Genomic DNA, 23,566 nt, shown 5'->3' with positions numbered 1-23,566 from the left:
ATACAGTCAGTCTTCTCTGAGAAACAAATGCTTGGAGCCTGAAGTCATGTCCTCAGTCTCAGTGCTTGCTTTTAGGCTCTTTCTATGTTATCCCAAAATTTCTGCTTGATAAGAAGCAGAAATGTATCAAGAATGCCAGCAGCTCATCACCACGTCAAGTGAACTAACCTGCAGAACTAAGCACCACTCCCCGCCCCCCTCCTGCTCCCCAGCATATGGATCTTGCCTGGACCAACTTTCCTAGGAGAGGTGTATTTAACCTCTTGTCACCATTGCCTGGTGACTGAGGAACCCTCCTGGGACTGGAGCTGGAGCTCCAGATGTCATCATGAAGAGAAACCCTTGAAATTGAGACTTCCAGTTTCTGATGGATCCCCAGCATCCCATGAATTTTCCATGAACAATGTGTGCCTCACAAATTGGAGTCCTTTGGAGAATTATGCCTGTTTTGCATCTCCCAAACAGCTTTAGCTAAAAGGCAGGATCTCAAGCAATTAGTGCAACACAGACAGGGTGACAACTGAGCAGACCCAGAAGCCCAGCATTAGGTCTCCAAAGAACTTGAGGTATCTTAAGCTGTGCAGCACGATAGGTATGGATTATTTTAATTGCTCTTGTGAAGTTAAGCCCCTAAGTTTCTCTGAAACGGCACTGATGTGATTTGTTGCGTACTTGCTGAAAAGCACATTGGTTCATGCTATAGTGACCCAAGTACTGACAGAGATTGTTAATTTGTTTGTATATGTGTCACAGTTCCTAGAAGTGCCTATAGAAGGATTTAACTGAACCTGATTAGCTTAATCAGCACAGACTTGTACATGGACATGCCTTTCTCACATCTGTGCCATTTGTTTCACTGCCTCCTTTCTCTCTTTCCTTTAGTCACATTTTTTCTTAATGAAGTTTCGATAACTTTAAACATTTCTCTAAGTCTTTTCCTTTTCATTCTCTTCCTAGTTGCATTTTTATCTCTGTAGAAAGTTGCAGAAATGCAAAACTGGCAAAAAAGAAATATAACTAGCAAAAAGATGAGACAAAATACAGTCTGAAAAATGCCATATAGTTTGCCCTGAAGCTTTTCATAGCAAAATTTGGGATCTGGACATCTTCCTGAGCTGCTAAGCACAGCGGAGCACAGAAATGGGAACAGACCACCATCGAGTATGTTGATGTGTTAGGCTTCAGGAGAAAGTAAAAAAATATTAGGGAACAAAATTGGCCATGCTTTCCCTCACAGTAGCAGTGGGCACTCAGGCACAACCTCCCTAAAGCATAAGGAAAAGCAGTAAATAAATATTTTTAGTACTGCAAGCATCGTCTTATGTCAGTGTCACTCTTCCAAAGGCAACAGCATTTTATTTGCTTGTATAGACAAAATTCAGGGTTGCAATTTTTGCTTCTGAAAACAAGCCTGTATTTTTCATCTGAACTGAAGATTGCAAAGCATTAATATGTTTTCTCTCACCTTATGAGAAAATAAGTGTTCTAAGTTTTAAATGCATGCATAAGAAAGGAACCTAAATCATGTACATACAGGTGTGTGTGCACCTGTAAGGAGACATAGGTGTAACTTCTAGCCTTGTTTTGTAGTGGCAATCACTGCTTCCCCAGACACAAGCTTGGACATCATGAAAATTTATGAAACTGTCCCCGGTGTGACTATTTAATCTTCTTCCTCCTCTTCTGTCATTTTTGTACTTGTACAATAACTGTATGTTTGCATACAACTTGAAGGAGCAACACCAGGGAGATTTTCATTCACATACATAAGGTAGGTTGATTATATCCTAAAACATTCAAATCTGTGCTTTTCAATATCTTTTCTGTAAAAGGCATAGCTCAAAAAATGACACCAATTACCTCATCTACTGGGTTGGATCAAGGCACCTAGATGTAGGTGTTAGCATGTGAATATCTAGACTCCCATTATAGGCAATAGCATTACAGTCAATACAGCCAGTGGAGCTTGGAGATCTGCACTTGGACAGTGAAATAATTTCCAGGTTCCCCTAACTGTACAGGCTAGATTGTCCTCTGACAGTTGTAAGAGCTTAAACACCTGCCAACATTTTGAGAATTAAATCTTGATGTCTGTGGCGCAGAGGTGATCCTATCCCGTGAAATCATTTAAGTAGATGCAGATGTATGCGTGAAGTAGACAGTGGTTGAATTAAAACTGTTGTGATTTTAACATTAATAAATTCCTATTCTGTTATGTAGCCTTCAGGAGTAATTAAAATCCAGCATATGGTTAACTTACTTTTATTTGCCTATCACAGGAGGGATATATATGCTATATTTGTGAGGCAAGTAACTCTAGATCATTTTTTTCATATTTAAGATATTCAGGGTGGTCAGTAAGCATTTAGTAATGCTAAGTCCCATTAAGCATTACTTAAGTCAGTTACACTTACTCATTTCCAATGAAAATATTAAAACCAGAAGTTAGAGAGCTAGTCCTGTAGAGTTTGAACAATTCCAAATAACGATTAGTACCATAAAGCAAGAACACTCAGAAGTTGTCTAGTACTAAGTATGATGGAGGCCTCAGGGCTGTGCTCATACCATGAGACAGGCTCGGCCCAAGACCTATGGAGCACTGACAAGAGGTCAAAACAGACCTGAAGTGATTCATAGATTTTCATGCTTGATTCCCTGCATGAAGTTGAATCCGACTCTCTCGCCTTCCTTTAAATAACAAGATTCAGTCTTGTTTGTGCAAAATAAGTTGCTGACAGCCTGGAGATAAAGAAGGGTTTGAATTTCTTTTCAGCTCAAAGCTCTTAAAATTTTCTGTCTCAGTACTGCCTCACTAGGTATGTTGGTTGTGCCCCCATTCAGAAGCAGGATACAGCCAGCACTTAATTATCCCTGTGTTCCAGATTATTCATGCCACAGATACCAGCTGAAGCAGAGGCTCATGAATGTTTCTAAAGTCCTTCCAGGAGCATCTCAACTCTATAATCAGTACAGCTGCTTTTGAGTTACACAGAACTGGAGATAATAAGCCCATATAAATCTTACCTGGGCCCATAGTAAGCCAGCTCCTTGGAAAACACAGAGACTGGTTGCGTCAACCTGTATCCACTGGGATTCATTAATTTTGGCTCAATGCTGCTGTGCCAAGCCCATAGTGGAGCTGGCTTTGGTGGCAATCCACCTGACAGGTGAAAAGGGCTGGAAGGACTGAAGCAATTGCTTCTGAACCATGGTCCATTTTTCTAGGAGTCTGCGATTTATTAGAGGAGGCACACTGCTACAGGATTTCAGAGAGTTTTGTCCTGTTTCAAAAATATATCTTTAAATATTTTAAATTATTTTATTTTAATTTTTTAATTTTAACTAACACGTCTTTTTTGAAGTGACAGGAGGAGTTGCATGGACTTGTGTTCGGTCAGAAAAGTCAATTCTAGGTAACTATAGATTGAGGGGACTTTTGTGCTTATTTTATATTTTAATAGGATAGATGTTTTTAGGTTGTCAACAAGTAAGCCATTCTAAAGATATCTATCCATCTTTAAAATGTGCTTCACATCAGGAGACTTCATTGCATCAATCCTAGGCTGAGGCTTCCAGTAAAGTTATTCCTAGAGGCCCTTGATTTTATTTTGTCAAGAGCAGAAAATTCTGAACAATAAACTGTTGGATCATTTGGTTAGAGTCTTTATGACTTTATGCTAATTTCCATATTTTTACTTTTCCCTTCAAAGGTCCTATTTCAAGTAACAGAGGTTCTAAAACTATAATGTCAGCTTGTGTATAAATGACACCAGAAACCTCAAACATCCTGTTAGACAATGGAAAACTAAAATATATGGACAAGACTGAGACATAACTAGAGAAAATGTAATGATATGTTAATTGTGCTGAAGAAAATGTATCTGCAAATATTTTTGATTTCTATAGCAACTTATCATCAAGAACTTTCTAAAATTATTAATCAATTGAGCCTCACAATTTGAAAGGTGAATAAGAAATATATTGGGATGGCCCTGTTTTTCACTGGAGTACACTCTGGTCCACTTCTGACTGATATTTGACAAAATACAAAGCTGTTGACCCAGATGGTAACAATCACATACAGAAAGTATTTCTAGATCATAACTGTAGACAAGATTTTGATCCAAACTTCCTAGCATTTAATGTAAGCATTGGCAGAATTAAGACACTGCTTAAACTGAGAAGGGAATTACCGTCAGTATTGTCTGTTAAATGCATTGGGAACTGCCATAAATACAGGTAGTTCCAACCATGCCTTGCTGATTGCCTGGGCAAGTCCCTCAATCTTCCCTTATCAAAACAAGGACCAAAGACACACCATGTGGAACAGATTCTGAAAGCTCTGTGGAGCCAGAAAATCTGTTGCCTGTGACCCCTGAGAAAACTTCACATTTGGTAAGACTTCAGTTTGATTGTATTTCTTTGAGCCTTTCTGCTACAAGTGTTTAATTATTTGAACTATGTCAATAATTTCCCAAGTTTGCCTACATGAGCTAAGTCATTTAAGAAATTACTAAGGAAAGTAATGGATTTGATGAGAGTACAAGTTAAGCTAATTAATCATCAGTTAGTCACGGCCTTGTGTCTAGACAAGCAGCAGTCTTGCAATATGCAGTACCTGGGACCAGCGAGTAAAAATACTGTATTTCACATGAAGCTTTTATTTCACCGTGATTGTGGTAGTATATAGACACGCTCTAAGTTGATTAAAATGCAAAACCCAATATACTTTGTCTGTTTGCCCTTACAGTGATGTAATCCAGATACTGTATTCTTCAGTTGAATTTCCTCAGCCTGTTGGAAACAGAAACCTCTTTCATGAAAACACATATTTCCCTAAAGCTTCAGAAGTTTTAAGTGTACGTATGTAACTAGCAAATTCATCTATCTTGAAGCTGTCCCTGCACAGAACTGTAATTCAGGAAAACAGATAATCTGTTGGGCACAACAGTGCTCAGAACCATTTCTCTGTAGATGAAATTCAGAGCTTATCACAGCATCTAGAGCAGCCTTTGTTAGCACATCCTTTCTGTCCTGTAACTTTCCTGGAGTTGAAAGTTCTGCAGCAGCTTCAGAGTCTCAGTGTTTTTCTAACAACTCACACACATGATGCAGTGCTGCAGCTGAGCTTTGATGGGACAAGGGGTTTTACATCCGTAGTGGATTTTTATCCAAGAGGAATAATATTGCTGTTTTAATAGTAGAAACTTTTTTAAAAAACCTTTGTGGTTTCAACTGCCATTTTTAACTTTAAGGATCTAACTTAAGGGCAGTTCAGCATGTTTAGTGTTCACTTGACAGACCCTTAGTGTGTCCCTTGTCTCTATCCAATGGTTTCCTCCCTGGAAAGATCCTTTCAGCTCACCTGAGTGAACTTTCAGTCCACTGGAGGAAAACTCTTTCAGCTGCCTCTGCAGCTTCTTTCTACTCTGTCAAATCTCTCTGAATTGTACAAAAGTTAGCAGAGCTAAAAACAGAGCAGTAACTAGGAATTAAGAAGCTGATAATACCAGTGTGACCAAATGTACTAATCATAAAACAATAACATTTCACTGCATGAATAAATCTTGCTTGCTATACTATACCAAGTCCTTTATTTTACATGGTCAGTGGAAGATTGAACAAATGTTTCTTTTTTATGGGATGATTTAGTTCATTTGTACCATAGCCATAGGCAAAATTCCTCAGCACGCTATATTTTGCTGTGAAGATATTCATGTTCTGACATCAAGTTCAAATGTTTAGTCACTTCAGATATTTGAACAAACCAAATGGGAGTTCATGGATTTCATGTCACTGTTTAACAAAGTCCATTTTATATACAAAAAAAAAAAAGCTCCTAGCTAATTCTTGAGTTCACTTTATGCCAACCATGTTGAACTCTTAAATACCCAAAGACTAGGTGCAGTGATACAAAAGCACAGCAAAAACACATTACTGTATTCACCTTAAGTACATTAATTGTAGCGGAGGCCCTGCATCACCAAGGTGTCCAAGGAACTTAAGGCAATTATGTGATGTAAAGCTGTAGTAGCAATACCATATTCCAGGCCTTGCCAGCACACAGTAAGACAGCAGCTTTCTTTTGTCTGGGAGAAGAAACAATTCTTCTGCCTGTTTCCCACTTCTCCCCTTCTGCCTTATCAAAATGAGTACAAGGACAGGATCCTCACCTAAAGAGTTTCATGAAGAGGAAACTTTTTGACTTGTTAGCTCTCATGTAGGAGGTACATACCAGCTCATATCTTGAGCAGAGAAGGGCTGAAATTTCAGACTCATATGGTTCTGTGGCTTCTTATATGGCTTTCCACTGTCTTAGATGTGAGATTAGCTTTTACTGTAAAGTAAATAAACATGGAATTAAAACCTTTTCATTCTATCAAAGTGAAAACCATGTTTCAGAAACATACAGCTGGCTTGGCTTGGCTTGGTATATGGGAGTGTTCCCTCTGATTCTCTGTCATCAAGGGAGGCACTGAGGAGCATGGATTAAAATTTTAACTAAAATCAACCAACTGATTACATTAAAAAAGTAAATTGGATAAAATTATTCAGATTTGCTTGACAATATCTTGAAAGCAAATTCCCTGCACAGCTTCACATATAGAGAAGACTTAAAGCGACTTGCTTACAGGATTTGTACAAAGAATCAGAGGCAGAAACAGTAGTCAGAAAGAAATGACACTTCAAACTGGAGCAGTATTCCCTGACAGCTTCGTTGACTGATGTTTTTAAATTTATTTTTATCTTTTTTTTTTTAAGCACTGAATGGTACTTTGTTTTAGTATAGGTAAGTTGCCCAAGCCAGCAGGCTACATGACAGTGAAGTCATGTTTTGATTAACATCAAGACTCCTGCATACCTAAATCAATTCACTGTGCAAACATATGAGAATCCAAAAAAGTAATACTCAGAATAAATGATGTTTGGTCAGCCATTCTCCAATGAGGTTGAAAACACAGATGAATGTGGTACCCTTCCCATTGTGTGTCATCAGATCTGTCTTCCTCAGTCCTGAAGAAAGCACATTTTTAGTTCTACCAGTTCATACTCCTTTATCAGACATCTCATTTTTTGGCATCACACAATTCTAAAAAACTAATCTCTCATTTGGAAGAAAGAAATAAAAACATTTTAGTACCTAGGATTGCCAAAACTACTTTCAAAATGCACAATCTTAGAGGCTAGGAAGCCAAAAGATAAGTAACATGAACACAGAATTTATTATTTTTCTTAAGAATGTTATTTTGAAAAGTTTCTTGATTTATCTTGGGTATTTGACTGACATCTTTTCAATGTAATACTTGCTGTTGGCAGGAGTAGAGTCTTTATTTCTCAGTGGTTCTTCCAATTTGTGCTGTGCAGTACATTGAACATCTCTGTCATTTTCATCCAGATGGACCATCTTCTTTTTTTTAATGCTACTGTTCCTATTGAAGTAAGAAAAATTGTGTTGCAAATAATTTCGGAACAGACCTTAAATATATATATTTTGGAAAATCTAAGCGGAGTCTTTCAGACTATGTCAGACTGGACCGCTTGTGCTGCATGGTTAAATCATTATTGTTATTCTTTTATTCCCTCTGTATAAATATAATGGCAGTATAAAAATCTTTTTGATGTCTAGGATAGTGTATGGCATCACAGGAAAACTAAGGAGGTCTTCTAAGCTGATTAAATAAAACCAACAAGAGTCACAGGAGGGAAGGGAGGAGGGAAAACACTTGCTCGCCTGATCTGAGATGTTTGCAAAAGCTGCAGCAATCCTCCACCAGTTAAGGATTGAAGTTTCCCTGGTGGACTGATGACCTTTGATGTGATAATTGCTGGTTTTCCTGAAACTCCCAAAAGAGAGCATGTATAGCAGGGTTAGAAGAAAAAGGGATAAATATTAATGAAGCATTGGACTTTCATTCAAAAACAGCAGGAGCCAAGCAGTTAAACGCTCCTTTTCATCCCATGAAACAGGATAGAAACTAAGATCCCTATAATATTTGCCACACAATTTACAATCCCTAATCTCTGAGCAGTTTCACAGTGTCATGTATCTCTGTGGGTACGTGTTACCCACACTTACAGTGTTGTTGAAAAGTTCATTAATTATCTTAGATTCTTCTTCTTTTGAAATTGTCATATAAAATTAAATTTTAATTTTTTGAAGAATTAAGTTTTTGCCTCCAATGTAACACATACAGAGGTGCCAGGGTATTATTTTCCATTACAGTGACCTTAGAAGTTTTTTTTTCTTCAGGTAAGGCTGGAAAAAGTATCCTAGGATAGGAAAATGGTGGAAGTATTATGTTTCTTTTGTTGTGGTTCATATGAAATTTTTTATCCCTTACCTGAATCCAAATGAATCCTAAGTTACTCTTTTTCAGCATCCACTAGCACACAATACACTGTCATGTGCTTGATCGTAGAAAATAACAGGGAAATATGCTATAGTTAGTATGCAGTTTGCTTGCTCTCTCACAAGCTGGGTGAAAAAAAAATGTTTGCAGAGTAAAAAGAGACACTATAAGCCCGTTGCTTACCACAACAACTTTTTATAGTTGTTTGGAGGTCTCCTTGGGTTTTTGTTTGGTGTTGTGTTTTGTTTGTGGTGGGTTTTTTGGTTTTTTTTTGCGTGTTTGTTTGTTTGTTTGTTTGTTTGTTTGTTTGTTTTTGCAACAGAGACAAAGTGTTTTATTTATCTGGTGAAGTTACTTTCTTCTGGAGTCAGCTGTTGCTTTAGTTAGTAGGTGAAAAGTTACTTAGAGTTTGCCAAAAGGCTCACAATCTCCAGTAAGATTTAATTTGCATGTCTGTCACGGCTTGGAAAAGGTTGAGTATTAGCCTTTCCTCTAGCATGTCAGTCATATTGTGCTGTTATCTTGAAGTATTTTGAGGACAAATAAAATTGAGATTTTCAGACTGATTAGGTGGTGTGACTGCAAAGGCATTTTTGCATTGAAGAAATGTCTTTGTTATAGCAGCCATCATATCTGACCTGCTCCCTAGGTCAATAAAAATGAAGGGCTCTTGGTCTGTTGCAGAAAAAACTCATTGTGACTCACGACTGGCCCTGCTTTCACATGCATACACTTACTGCCAGCCTAGCAACATGCACCTTCTCTCCAAATGATTAATATAGCATCCAGTGAGACATACTGTTTCCCTGGAAAACATCCTTGTAAGGCTGGCTGAAATGGGAGGTTAGATATCAAAGGGCTAACACAAAGAAAGGGACTGATCAAACAGCTAGACTATTCTGTGATTTACATGGGTTATTTTGCTGATGATTAGGTAAAGAAAAACCTGCTGAGATGAAGAGTAAGCAATTACATATTGAGGAAACTCTCATACTTATTACCTTATTAGTAGTATTCATAGACTGAGAGACCCTCCACAGGGTGATCCCTTGCTAATTCCTTATCGACAACAGCTTTGATGTGCTTATGTTATATGATTTTCTTGGAGGAATGGAAAAGGCAGGAATTATTAACTGAATACATAACCACCTAGCATCCGAGGAAAATTGCAGAATTGAGGAAAGCTTTGTAAATAAAGAAGGCTGCATGCTAACTAATGTGTGTATCCCATCTTTGGCTGTCAATGTAATTTCCTAGAAGACTGGTTATTAAAAAGAACAAAAAAAGTAATAAGAATCATAACCACCAGCTAGTTCAAGACAGAATAATTCCCAGATTGAGGGAGACACTACACTGTCAGCACAGATGACAACATCAGTAATAGTTGGCTGTGGAAGTAGAGAAAACTTTGATCACTTGCTCACAAAAGTTTCCTTTTAATGAACTTTTGGTGTGTTACATGTACAGATAAGACTCAGGAAAATGATACTCGACAAACATTTTCACTAGAATAGCTGCTCCTGATTCTTTCCAAGTGAGATACTTCTGGTATCTGGCCTTCCTTCTGGTAAGGGACCCTGCCTCTATGCTGACAGTCATTCTATGCTCCTTTCCTGCCCCAGGCCTGGGGAAAGGTGCTTGGGAAAAATTAGGTTCAGATGTGAGTGGATATTGTTAGATAGCCTCAAATACAGTGGTTGGATGGAAGAGGATATCTTCTTACCTGTGCTTGTGCCAACAATGAACCAAAAAAAACCCAACAGATGGTGACTACTCTTCAAATGCCAGCAAGTGTTTCTCCTTAAGGTATAAGGTATAAGCCTTTTGTGAGGACTTTTCTCTGTGGCAGTACGTAGTCTAGGAACCTGTGAACAAAGTACTTGAATAGTACCAATGACCTGGCTATGGGATCAGCAAATTCCTCTGGCATAAGTGTGCTAACTTACAGTTGTTCAAGATGTGCTGCATTCGCTACAACAGGTGACATGCTCATCTAACATGATGCAGCTACTAAGATAGCCCACAATACAGGAGCAAGCACATTTTAGTCCTCACTGTTATTGTCATTACTGAGGTCTGAATGCTCTACAGATCATGCAATTTAAATTCACTTTGTCTTCAAAGAGAGTGTTGTGGATTCAAACGTAGAAGGTCTGATGGCTGCATATATATATATATGGCAGAGAACCATAACACAGCTGAAGATTGCAAAAATAAACTTGTCTGAAAAATTTGTATTAGTAGATAGGTAAATCTTTTCAAGTTCCCTTACTTAGCTCCTAAGGTAATGCACACCTTACATTACTGAGGAAATAGTGTCATGACTTGAACCCTGCCAGTTCCTAAACTCCATGGAGCTGCTTGCTCACTCCCACCCATCAGAATGGGGAAGAAAATAGGAACAGTAAAATGGAGAAAACCTGTGGTTTGAGACAAAGAAAGTTAATGAGTTTGTAAAGAAGGATAATAATAACTGCTAGCACTCATACTAATAGATTTAGAATACACAAAACAAGCGGTGGACAATGCAACTGCTCACCACTCGATGACCAATATTCAGCCAGTTCCCAAGCAGCAGCTTCCAGCCAGCTTTCCCTCCAGTGTATATACAGTGTATATGGCAATATGTTATGGAATATCCCTTGGATCAGTTGAGGTCAGCTGTCCAGGCTGTGTCCCCTCCCAACTTCTTGTGCCCCTCCAGCCTTCTCACTGTCTTCAGCATGAGAAGCTGAAAAGCCCTTGACTTAGTATAAACATTACTCAGCAACAGCTGAAAACATGCAATGTGCTCTCAACATTGTTCTGGTACTAATCCCAAGTCAACACTATACCAGCTACTGAGAAGAAAACTAACTATCCCAAAAGAAACCAGGACACACAGTCTGTCTCACGTTACTACAATGTAGAGCAGAGAGTGAACTTATGCTTTTATTTTGAACATTCACTCAAATATGCCATTGTCAGCTTATCATTTCTCTTAATAATTTCTGAATAGCGTGTGATCATTTTACAAGTAAAGAGATTAATTAAGTGTAAGACAGTATTAGCTCAAATGCTAGGCTGGTGAATGGAACTTCAGGAATACATCGTCAGGGAGTCTTACCTGAATAATCATAAAGGATCCAAGTTCATAGTCCAGTCTAGCTTGACATGTCATCATCCAAAATAAGTTAATGAATGGTGCTGGGTTTGGAATGTCTGTCTGGTGAAACATCCTCAGTCATAACATCACTGGGTTTTAAGGCAGGCCTTGTACTTAGGACTCCCGTAATTTGATATTATAGGGATGTATGATCTGCATTATGTCTTTACTTAAGGGTAGAGATGGCCAGAGGATGACAGTTTAGCTTTCAAGGATTCAGATTTTTTTCATTTCACTCTGCAATGCAAACAAGACTTCCAGTGTTTTGTTTTTGTTTTTGTTTTTTTTTTCTTTCCATAGCATGAAATTGTATTGAAATTTATTTTCAGATTGAAAAGTAAAGGTTTTCCATCTGAGTCTCACACTTGGAAGTATGCAAAAAGCTTAGTCTGGAGTCAAAGTAGTCAAGCTGGTCTTCCTTCATTTTAGTTTCAGTGCTATTGCGTTGAGAACAGTGATAATTAACTAACTCTTTCCATGGTGAATCAAGGAATTTATATGAAAGACGTTATGTAAGAAAACATGAAAAAATACTGGAAGTGTTATATTCCATATATCATTTACAAACAGAGAATGACAGATTAAAAATTTGTCCAAAAGTCCTATTCAATGGGTTATTTCCATAACAGATGGCATGAGGAGTAGTTTTTCAAGCCTTAGGCAGGTATTAGATGCTAACTTGTGACATTCATCAAGCAGTCTAGGAGATCCATCTGATTCACACTAGTCAATCAGCTGCCTTGGTTTTAAGCAATTTCACGCTAAAAAGCAAATGTATTAGCAATAGCTCTTTGCTATTTGGCTATGGCTGTTTGCTTCCTAAAATTGCCTTCCCACTGTGTCCTCACCTGTAAGCTAAAACCTCTATCATTCGACTGTTAACAATGGATATATATTTTGCATAGCTGCTGAACTGAATGTTAAACCATAGAAGACAAGGTAATTCATAATAAGTAGACTCCTCTTTATCATGCTGGTAAAGGTGATTTGTGGCACTCTGCTGAATCACAGGTCTTGGCTGTTGTTGTTTACACCATTGCACACACACTAGCTAATTCACAATTTCCTGGTGAAATATAGCTGCCCGCTACAACTTTTAGGGCAACTTTCCTGAAGTTATAGGCAATGGTTTTGATTCTCCTTCAGCCAGATAGATCCTTGTTCAGCCACTTAGAACTGATCCTGTTGCTTCCGGTGTGTGCCACAGCCATGGGGCACAGCTGGCTCTGCCTGCCCCTGCCCACTAGCGCCTTCACGTCCCTGCCTATGGCCCAGGACCCTGTTTCAGCCCTCCGGGGCTCCTCGCATCTGCCCACAGTTTCAGCCCCCTAGGCTCCCCCCAGGCATTTCCCAGGCCTGTGCCTGTCCTCATCCCCAGGGAGCTGGGGCTGCCGCTGTGCCATCCTCATGCCCTGCTGCTGGGCAGGATGGGACAGGCGGCCACATCCTGCTCGGCTGCTCCTGGCCATGGCCCGCAGGGCCCACGTGGTGTCCTGAAAATGTGCTCATAGGTGTCGCTGGAAACACAGGAGGATTTCATTTGCAGATACATAGAAATTGCATTAGCAGGTGTAGGAAACAGATGCCAACGCTCAGACATTTTGTCATATCTCTTTCCCAGCTCCACCCTGTGAAAAGCAGAATATGTAACTCAATATTGTAATAAAGGCCTAGTTTTAGTAAGGCAAATCAAGCGAGGAAATGTGCAAGAGTTTAACAAATCATTGCGATGTTAACATAAATGCCTCTGACAGAGGTCAACAGAGCTTTTTAAATGCAGGAGATAATGGAAACCTAAGCGGGTGCCATGCGATACTTTTGCACAATGCATTTTTCATTTCAGAATCTTTGTCCTTCTTCATACCCTGTAATGTTTGGTATCTTTTTGACCAAATTTAAAGATGTCCATAATCTGACCATATTATACCAAGCTGGGGAAAAGATAAGTCCCTAGGAGGTTTCAATAAAATGGAAAAAAAATAAGGTGGGGTAACTCAAGCAGAGGATCAAGTATGGGTTGCGCTCTGTGCTCTGTGGGTGCTGTCACCCACACCCTCAAACTTGGGATGGGATTTAGGTTGTGTCGTCTGTTCAAAAGCACTTTGATTTTAAGGAAGGTGCTCAGGAGAGCCACAAATTTTATAAAAACACATTATAAACTTGAATAAAAGAACAAGCATATGAAGATGCTCTTTTATCAGGGCATCCTCCTTTCTGTGATGCAGAAGTCTTTTGCGGTGCCTTTCTGCATACCACCACCACCACAGTAAGTGGTTTTACCAAATAGTGTTGGTGCTTTTCTTTATGTGCAAATCGCTGTCTCCAGATAGGCATCAGGACTCTCAACACCAATTACAGAGTATTTTCAGTCCAGAATTTTTTTCTGTGTTAGCATTTCACTCGGAATTCTTCTTCCACAAAGGAAAATGTTTGTGCAGAAAATAGTGGGGATAATGCCATGGCCTCCTTGTAGACTTTGTCTGAAACTTCTCTTCAAGAAGCATTGTTCAAGAGCCAGGGAAAGCACCTTTAATTTTGGAGGGAAGTTGTTTGGAGTCTGTATTAATATAAGAAACCTTAGACTATCTACTTGTAATGATCTACTCAGTGAGTAACCTGTACTTTTGGGAAGATTCTATGAGAAAAAATGCTAGTTAATAACTTCATTTCTAGGGCAGAAGAACTCTGGGAAACACATTAATCATTGTGTGGTTAACAGATCATGACATCTCAAGAATAATATATTTTTGATAAATTTTAAGATATTGAAATATAAAAAGAATTTGTAAAATTTAATGCATGCAGAGCTGTTTATGATTTGACTTCTTTTCTAGGAGACTTTTCCTGTAAAACTGCTTTATTGAAGTTATAAATTTTCCATCAAAAATCCTTAAATTAAATCTAGAAATAAACACATTTTGTAAATGCAATGCAATAGAGACTTTGGAAAATTGTCATGATTCACCATCTGCAGCCCTGTGTTTAGAGTTTTGCAGTCTTCCGAGAAATGAATAAGCAGTCCAGATTATATTTTAAGGAACAATTGGAACTTGTTGACAGTGTAAAAAATTGAAATTCCATATTTTAAAGCAGTAACTGTTTCACATAGTGAGACAGAGGATATAGCATTTAAGCTGCCTTCATTTAGACTTTAAAATCAGTCATATGGGACACAAGGGGTCCCTCTGGAAAACTATTCGTTTAACTCAATAAATTACTCATTTTTGCTTGTTTATTTTAAAGGACAACATATACAGGAATGTATTCATGGCAGATGAATTAGCTCCTGTATTATGAGCGTGCAGTGTGGTTAGTGTGAAACATTAACACCACTCAGCTCATCAGAAACCAGTGAGATCATTTGTTTCATTCCAACTGTGCTCTTTGCATTTACATGGGGCCTGAGCATTTCAAATATCTCTTTTCTCATACATAAAGTTGTACTTTCTTTCCAAGTCCCAACTACTTTAATATTTTTTATTAAGAAGAGAAAAAACCCAGAAAATGTTTTTAAATCATCTTTCATTTCTGTTGGAGAAATGACCACTGAAATAATTGGAAGTCTTTTCCCCATTTCAAAGAACAAGGATAAAACCTGAAATTTTGGCTAGTTCCTTTGACTGAGAAACAAAATTTAGCCTTTAGCATTTAAGAATTTTAAATATGGGGACAAACATCAGTAATTTCTTATGAAGTGTATATAGTGATGAAATAAGTGGAACAGAAAGCCAGTAGAAAGGGTCTCAGACTTGTGGGCAATGACAGACACAGATGTTGCTCCTTGATGCTACCATATACTAAATTCTAGGACTGTCCTTAGTCGTATGTCCAACTCTAGGTTTCCAATATGGGAAAGACATCAATAAACTGGAGTGTGTTTGGGAGGTAGCCATCAAGATGCTTGGGAGATGTAGTCCTTGTCCTGTGTGAAGAAGTTAGAGGAGATGGGTTGTTCAACCTGAAGCAAAGAGAAGCTTTGGGGGGGGGGGGGGTCCAGCTAGAGACAGGTCGCTGATAAGACAGAGCCTCATTCTCGACAGTCATGCATGACAGGAGGTCAAGGTAAGAAGGCAATGGACATAACTTAAAGTACAAGATGTTCAGACTGGGTATAAAGAAAAACAAATGTCACCCTCAGAACAGTTAAGCAATGGAATAGGGCCCCAGAGAGTCTGGGCAGTGTCCACTCTTGGGGTTTTCAAACCTGACTGGGTAAAGCCCTGGGCAGCCTGGTCTGACCTCACAGCTGAGCCTGCTAAGGACAGAGGAGCGGATTCTCTACTTGTCTAAACATTCCTGAACTGGGTTATTGACACAGTTTATGAGACACCTTTCATATAAGAACAGTTTATCTACATTTAGGGGAAAAAACCTGCAGCCATCCAGTAAAGGAAACATTGATGGTTTCTCCACAATAATAACTGTAAGATGAGATGCTTCTCAAATTCCTTCCTACACAAAGAGAAAAAAAAACACTATGGTCCTGTTCTTTGCCTTTCTAACTCCTGTCAGTTTTCTGGAAGTCACTTCCTATACATCCTAGTCCTTGGTGTTCCTGATCCATTCTGCATTATTCAGAAGCTTCTGCCTAATGATTACCAATTTCCATTCCCATCTTCCCTTCTCTGTGCATAATGCACAGTCCAGTGTTGTGACATAAGACTGACTGCCTGCTCCACCACTCCTGGAAAAAATTATTCAGTATGTACTGAGTACCTGAGTAGAATCTTGGCTCATGAGCAGGCTTTGAATTAATGATATATAAAGATATACAGTTATCTATATTTATAAAAAATAAAGATGGTATTCTAGCATGTCCCTTTGCTGCTAAATATAAACTTTGCTTAATAAGAACTGCATTGGGAAAAAAAAAATTTCCTCAATATATTCAGCTTCATCTTCCATGCTTTAAAACTGTTCTCTCATCTACAGAAGCCAGTACTGTGAAATTGAGATACCTGTATGTATACTTGAAAGATGAAAAAGTGTTTTCCCAGGCATTTTCACTAGGAAAATGAAGGTGCATTTACACATGCTATCCCTTCAAAATGTTTTCTGAGATAAAGTTTTTCACAGAATAATTTCAGCAAGTTATTCTTGAGTCTTTTAGATCTCAGACTGAAGATTATTTTCAAACAGCCCTTTGAGGGTGGATATTCAGAATTCAGGCTGGAATAATTGGTATTCCTCAGACAAATAAGCTGTATATGGTATATTCTGTCCCTGAACAGGCAAATGTGACTCTAATTTCAGGCTTTTATGAAACGAGTTTTCAGATGAAAGTCAGTATGCTGATGCTTTGTACATTTTGGCCTTTCTTCCCGTATCATTGATGCTTAGATGTCTTCTGAAATAGATACCAAAGATCTTAAAATATTGTTGCACCAGGAATTTTCTTGCCTGCAGAAAGCTGTTTTAAGGAGCTGAGCAGTCCTGTTGAGTACAAGAGGCTTATTTCATTTGCACAGCAGAACATATATCAGCGGTTAAGTAAGTCTCAGGCACCTGATTCGTCAGTAAAATCCATCAGTTGTACTGCTGGCTCATATTTACTGCTATTCCTGACTAAACCATTTTCACCTGATAGAACAGGACGATGCATCGATGACTTTTTGGGGTTTCCAATGGTGGGTCAGTCACAGGTCACTGCAAATCCCACTGAGCACTCGCAGGTATGTTTTTGAGTGGGGACTGTAGGACAGTGAGGTGAGGGGAGGCGAGAGGACGGGGAGGATTACTATGACAGCAGACACTTGCCCCCATGTTCTTGGTAGCTGGGGTTCTTGTGTACCACCAGAAAATGGATCTTGGGGAACTCCAAGGGCTTCCTGGTTACAAAGGAGATTAAAAGTAAGGTTGATGGCAGGATGGTGTTCTCAGCAATGCCTCAAGTAAATGCATCTTGCTGACTGGAAAAGGATATGAAGCATGTGGGGTGTTTTTGTAACAGATTGTTTTGTTTTGTCTGTCTGTTTATCATTAATAGTAGGCTGGCTTCTCTATAGTACAGGTTTGTCAGGGAGGAGTTTATTTGAAAACACATTTCTTGGCCTGTCAAGGAGCTTTTACATGTTTATCAGTGAAGGCAGAATTTATACTGTGCCAGGACGAAAAATTTCTTGACAGAAAGTAGTGAAGTAGGAGAGATCTTGCTTTAAAAACATAACTCAGGACCTGAAGTATTGGTGCATATCTTAGTAGTCCTATTAAATTCAGTTTGAACTTATTGAAAGTAAAACTCATTAGAATATAATGGGATTATATTAAAAAAAAAAAAAAAATTGTTAGGCTAGGAGTCCAGATCTGAAAGCAAAAGTCAACAGACACCAAATGCAATCTGTAGGGGACCTAGGCGCACAAGAGCATATTCACTGTGTAAGCACACAAAGTGCTTGCGCTAAAAATAGATTTACTTTATTGCACTGTGGTATCATAGCGGAAGCTTTCCAAAAGCACTTAGAACAGCCTGACTCCCCTGGCTATCCGGGGAATGGCACCTCTCTAAAGTCCTATGGTGTTTCTGAGTAGTCCATCCTCTGACAATACAACTAAAAACATATTTGAGTTCCTCTCCTAGAAATACAGATGATGTTCCCTATTTACAGACATACACTTGTGTAGATTCATCCAGGCAATTATTCCCCATTCAGTCCTTACATAAACTCCTCTGGTCCCCATGAGCTGCTGTTGCTTCCCCTGGGCAGTCAGCAAGGAGAGTGGCCAGAGCAGCCATGGGATAAGCTCAGCTCCCACTCAAGACCACCCACCCCCATGATGGCATCACCTGCCCTAACCCCTCCCTGTGGCAACAGACATTTGAGGGGAAGTAAACATATCTAGAAAGGAAACTTTTTAAATGAAGAGTTTTCTCTCCAGAGATGTGGGAAGCTATGGTCTTGCATGGTTTCTAAAGCCAGGGAGCTTAAACAGGAATTTAAAGAAATGTGCAAACTGTGTTGCTGTTGTTCACCTCTGTGATATGATCTCCCAATGCAAGACTTGGGAACTTACTGAACCGCTGAACCACTGAATTGTCAGTGTGTTATTGTATAGTATATTTTCATAATGCCCCACACTGCTGAAGGGGCATTATGCTATTTATAGCAAAGAATATGTGGGTTTAAAATGGAATTTTAAAATTACCTGAGATTCCCTCATACACAGAATTTAGTCTTTGTATTTGAAAAATAATTGGAGTCTTTTAGCAATTATATTACATTCTAGCTGGAAAGCCACTTCCTTTAAAGATAAAAAAAATCTGATATCAGAAGCCTGCTTGGAGCCTAGTGCACATCTAATTATCTCTCTCAGTCTTAATTATTTAGCAAGTGCTAATAAACTGCACCTATCATGACACTCATGTGTAATAAGCATATAAATTTAATTTATTTTTTCCCCCTCTCTTTGAAGACTAACAGACATGGAATTCAATCACAAGGCAATGGCATTATAGCCTCCAATATAACATGAGGTTTTAATAAGCCTCCCGTTTGCTGCACACATGTGCTTAAGACTGCCTGGAAACCAAATCAGTAGAAAAAAGGGATTACTTTAGATTACTTTGAAATGTGCATTGTTTGAAATGGCCTCTGGTGACCAGCTTTCATGAATGGCTGATTTTACTTGTGGGGCACGTCATCTGGCTCAATTATACCAGGCTCTTTTGTATGACAAGTGCACTCTTTGGCTGTGCTGAAATATGAAATTCTAAAACAAAGTAAATCAGATGGTGAGAAATAAATGCAGGTAACTGTATATTATTAGAAGTTTGTAACTTAGCGGTGCGCATTCTTCTTACTGAAAAATATGTGGGAATTTTGTTTTGAAACTTCCACAGATTTGAAGTTAATATAAAAACATTAATTTTAATTTTCTTTAATGTTTTGTTTAGCTATATTAGCAGCATTAAAATTAAGTACAACTTTTTCTTTTCTCAAAGGTAGACCATTTCTCCTAAACTTGTTTGTATATTTTTAAAATGTTATTGAAGTTTGTTGTTTCACCCTAACAGATGAAGTGTTGGAAACTTCTACCTACTAAGAATATCTCTTAACCTGTACAAAGCAATAAAAGTGGGTTAGCAAGCCTGCATTACACTTTCAAGTCACTGCAAGCTTTTTCCTTTCCTGTCGGTAACTGTTTGCAAAATTACAATGCAAAAACGTAATATAAGGTTATGATTCTCCCTACCTGCAATTACTTTAAATTATAGTTACTTTAAATTAATCTAGCCTGAGGCACTGAGGATCCATCACTAGAATACACAGATTACATTTGAAAGGGGAGAAGATACCTGATTGATTAGTTAAGTGTGTTGGAAATCCAATAGATAATGATTAGATTAGACCCAGATAGGGACTACATTCTTCGTGTTCATTGTAAATCCTGTACTTTACAACCTAGATTAGGGGATTAACCTTTAAGAAGAAATGGTAAATCTTGTTTTTTCCTGACTTCTGCTGTACTGTAAATGTGTTTCCCATGGCAGCAGGCTCAATATTCCCACAGGAAACTGACCTGCAGATTTATGCGGTCGTGCCTGGTAGTCTGAGATTGCAGTGTTTGCCTTTAAATACGAGATAGAAGGGTAAAATGTGAGAAGAGCTTTAACATTGCTAAACTTAAAACAGTCATCTGTCAACAGCTTTTTCCACTGAAGTGCTTCACTGTATTAGTGAAAGTGAGAGTTGTTATTGTTGTTGTAGGCTGTTACAACCCTTCTAGTCGTCAAGGCAATATGATTTAAGGGAGAGATTTAAGACCTCTGAACTACCAGGTTGCTGGGTGCAGATGAACATCTCGCCTCGCTGACCTTTTATTATGTAGTTTCAATCTGTCTGCGCAATCTTCATGCAATTACTAATCTTACGAATTTGCTAATTTTGGTGAGTCTCAAACCACACACTTGTTATGATTCACAGCATAGACCAGGTGAGACTTTGAGAGGTCCACCCACCCTTTGACACAAACATCAAAGATTCACAGAAGCTGTATTTGTGTGGCCCAGAAGATCCCTTTCACCTTCTTTCACCCTGGAGTTTCCGTGTATGCAAAATGTTCTCAAATACAGCAGAAATGTCAGGTGGACACATCTCAATTTAAAGCATACAACTTATAATGGTAGGTGTAAACTCCCAGTCTGACATTTGTAGGGTCATGTAGGGTTGAAGGCATCTCCAGTGGACACGATGCCACTGACAGTGATTTCTGGCACTACAGGCAGACTGGCAGATTTTTGAAATTATGCTGAGGAGGTGCCCAGCAATGTGACCAATCTCCAAGGTCATACTGGGAATCACAAAACACTGACAATAGCAGAATCCCAACTCTGAATTATGGGACTTTTTCTAGTTGTTATTTGCCTTTCTCTTTTTCTTATTGAAAGTCTGATTTTAAGGAAAGAGAGAACACTGGGATCATATCCCCGTAAAAAAAGCTCATTAAAGCCAAAACTCTCAAGTTGACAGGTCAGAGGTAAGATACATAGCAAGATGCTCTTATGCTTGAGGTGAAGAGAGAAAGCTCATTTTCTTGTGGTGATTGATATCTGAGGATTTGTTTCTTTGAGAGGTTTTATACATTTATTTATCAGAGAAGCCTATAGGAAAAAATTATCCAAGATTATCTTTTGCATAAAGAAAACCAACTCAACACTTGCAATGACAAGGACTTCTGCTTCTTTTCCATGCATTTGATGTATTTTTGTGCAAGTTCCTTGCACTTGTCAGAGAATTTAAAAAATGTCTTAAGATGCAAAACATTCGTTTGTGGACTATATCTTAATTACATTATTTACATTGCTGCAGTAGAAGTTTATTGATATAAGAACCCTGTGATACCTTACATTCTCAATTCACTGGGTATATTTATAACTAATATCTGGGGAAGAGAAGCCAGAATTCTCATTCTCATGTTTGCTGATGATACAAAACTGGGGGTAATGACTGATATACCTGAGGGCTGTGCTGCCATAGCAGGAGATTTGGACTAGATGATCTCCAGAGTTCCCTTCCAATTGTAATGATTCTGTGATCCTTAAGCTCCACAATCCACATTATTGCTAGTATCACTGTTATTATTACCACCATTTCCTTTATTGCCTGATCCATTTTTGTTTCCAAGAAAAGACTACTAGGACAGTGGGCCTTAACCTGTGGCTTTAGGTAATACAATGCCTCAATGTTCATGCTCAGAAGAAAACCCTAATGCAAAGTAGACAAAGTTGTTTGCCCTTTGTTATCCCTTGGTCATGAATTACTGATGCGGAGCATTGCATGGTACTGGAGATGGACACATGTCCAGTATCATTGCACACTATCCCCACATTGGAAGTCAGATTTACAAACAGGAAATGTGTTCATGTAAGCTAGATTCCCTGTGCAACGGTATGTGGAAGCAAGATTTTTAGAACATTAAATATGAATAAGTTCATATATCTTTAAAACTTATAATGGCATATTCATGTGCATACTCAGTGCCCTGTTTCATAAACAAAGTGCATCACTCTGGATAGATTTTTATTGGCCAAACACAAAATGGCATTTTAAGTGAACCAAGTGAAAATGTGGACATGAGAACAAAGTGGCAAATGCTCTTTTTTGAATACTGGCTGCCTTCTGTTGTGTTCCACACTAAGCACTTTCAGTAAATGCCTTGAAAAATCTTGAACTGTTCCAGATCAAATGAGCAACAAATCTACAGACTTTCAAAAGATACTGTTCTGCCTTTTGCCTTTCTTCTAAGCCATTGAAAGATACTCTCTTAAGAGACCTAGAAATAAAGTCCTCGTAGTTTTTTATGCCACACCAAGTGTCACTGTAGCCTTTCTTTACAGTGCTCTGCCAGTATAATTCAAGTTTCATGGGTAATTAATTCTCCACACCAATAAGTTCCTGAACTGCATGTTATAATACTAGCTGCATAGAAAAAACTAAAGATGCAAGTTTGCAGATTTTATTCCTTAAAAGGTGATTGCAAACGATGCATTTCCTCTCCTGTGGGGGAAAAAAAAAAATTCTTTGGATTCTTCTGGTTTCATTTATTTACTAACTACAATTTGGTTATCATAGATATCTTCTATATAAAAAAAATATACTCTAAAATTCCCACATAGAAGTTAGATCAGCACTTTTTCATTTGGCTAGAAAAAGAACATTTTGTAGAACTATCTTGAATTCTTAACACACACACACAAAAAATTACAGTTTTCTTCCCCATGTAACTTTAGAACTTCTCCTATTTTTGTCTGTTTCTCAAGACAAATTGCAGTATCTGCAGGGGCACTTATATGCCACCAGCCAGTATCCAACACAAACATTGCAGCCTTGTCTTCCTTATCAACCCTGTATTTTAACAGTTTTCTTTACTTCATTTCCTTCTAGGACTGGGAAACAGGCTGTAAAAGTTCAAGTTGTCAAAGATCACATTTTAATAAAGATTTACCATATACAAAACCGAAATATGAGCAACAAAACATGGTATTACTGTGCTCTTGTATAAGAACCATTCCATGAAACTTGAATAATTAATTTTATATGTACAGATCTGTCCTGATATTTTCCTTTACCCATCAAGGAGAAAAAAGTTAGTGGGAAGAGAAACTTCCATACTCTTATCTCTAGCAAAGACCTGCCTAAGGTGCTTCAAACATGCCAGAGGAAAGGGATTTTTTAAAAACTAGCTAATATAGACCAGACAGGTTGAAATGAAGAATACTTGTTAATGTTCATTTGGGTTAGCGTAAATTTTATTAGCACTGAGGTGTAATTGTCAGGAACTTGCAGTTTCGTTGGGTGGGGGATTATTCAAACATGTTGGTGCCAATGTTTGCTCAGCGCAGTCAGGATGACTGCACTTTCTGGGTCAACATTGTCTGAAAAAGTTTGCCATACAACTGAGGTAAGAAACTAAACACTGAGTCTCACTTCACATAGCTTTTCGTGCTTTGTGATGTGAGTCAAAGTTTCGCTATTTAAAGATCAGACATCTAGAGACATTGTATTTCTGCGTCTGCACCAAGAGCATGTATCTGGTGTCTGTCAGAAGAAAGCTGACTTCTCCGGTAACCCCG

General features: G+C 38.4%; 1 protein-coding gene across 8 annotated transcripts in view; it reads left to right on the top strand.

Annotated features, from left to right (window-relative positions):
- SULF1 (sulfatase 1) overlaps positions 1 to 23,566 on the top strand; it is a 147,750-nt gene that overhangs the window by 57,596 nt on the left and 66,588 nt on the right. The window lies entirely within an intron of this gene.

Source organism: Hirundo rustica, chromosome 1, assembly GCF_015227805.2.
Source record: "Hirundo rustica isolate bHirRus1 chromosome 1, bHirRus1.pri.v3, whole genome shotgun sequence".
NCBI classification, from domain to species: Eukaryota; Metazoa; Chordata; class Aves; order Passeriformes; family Hirundinidae; genus Hirundo; species Hirundo rustica.
The sequence above is the reverse complement of the archived record's forward strand: the minus strand, read 5'-3'. Positions and strand labels throughout refer to the sequence as shown.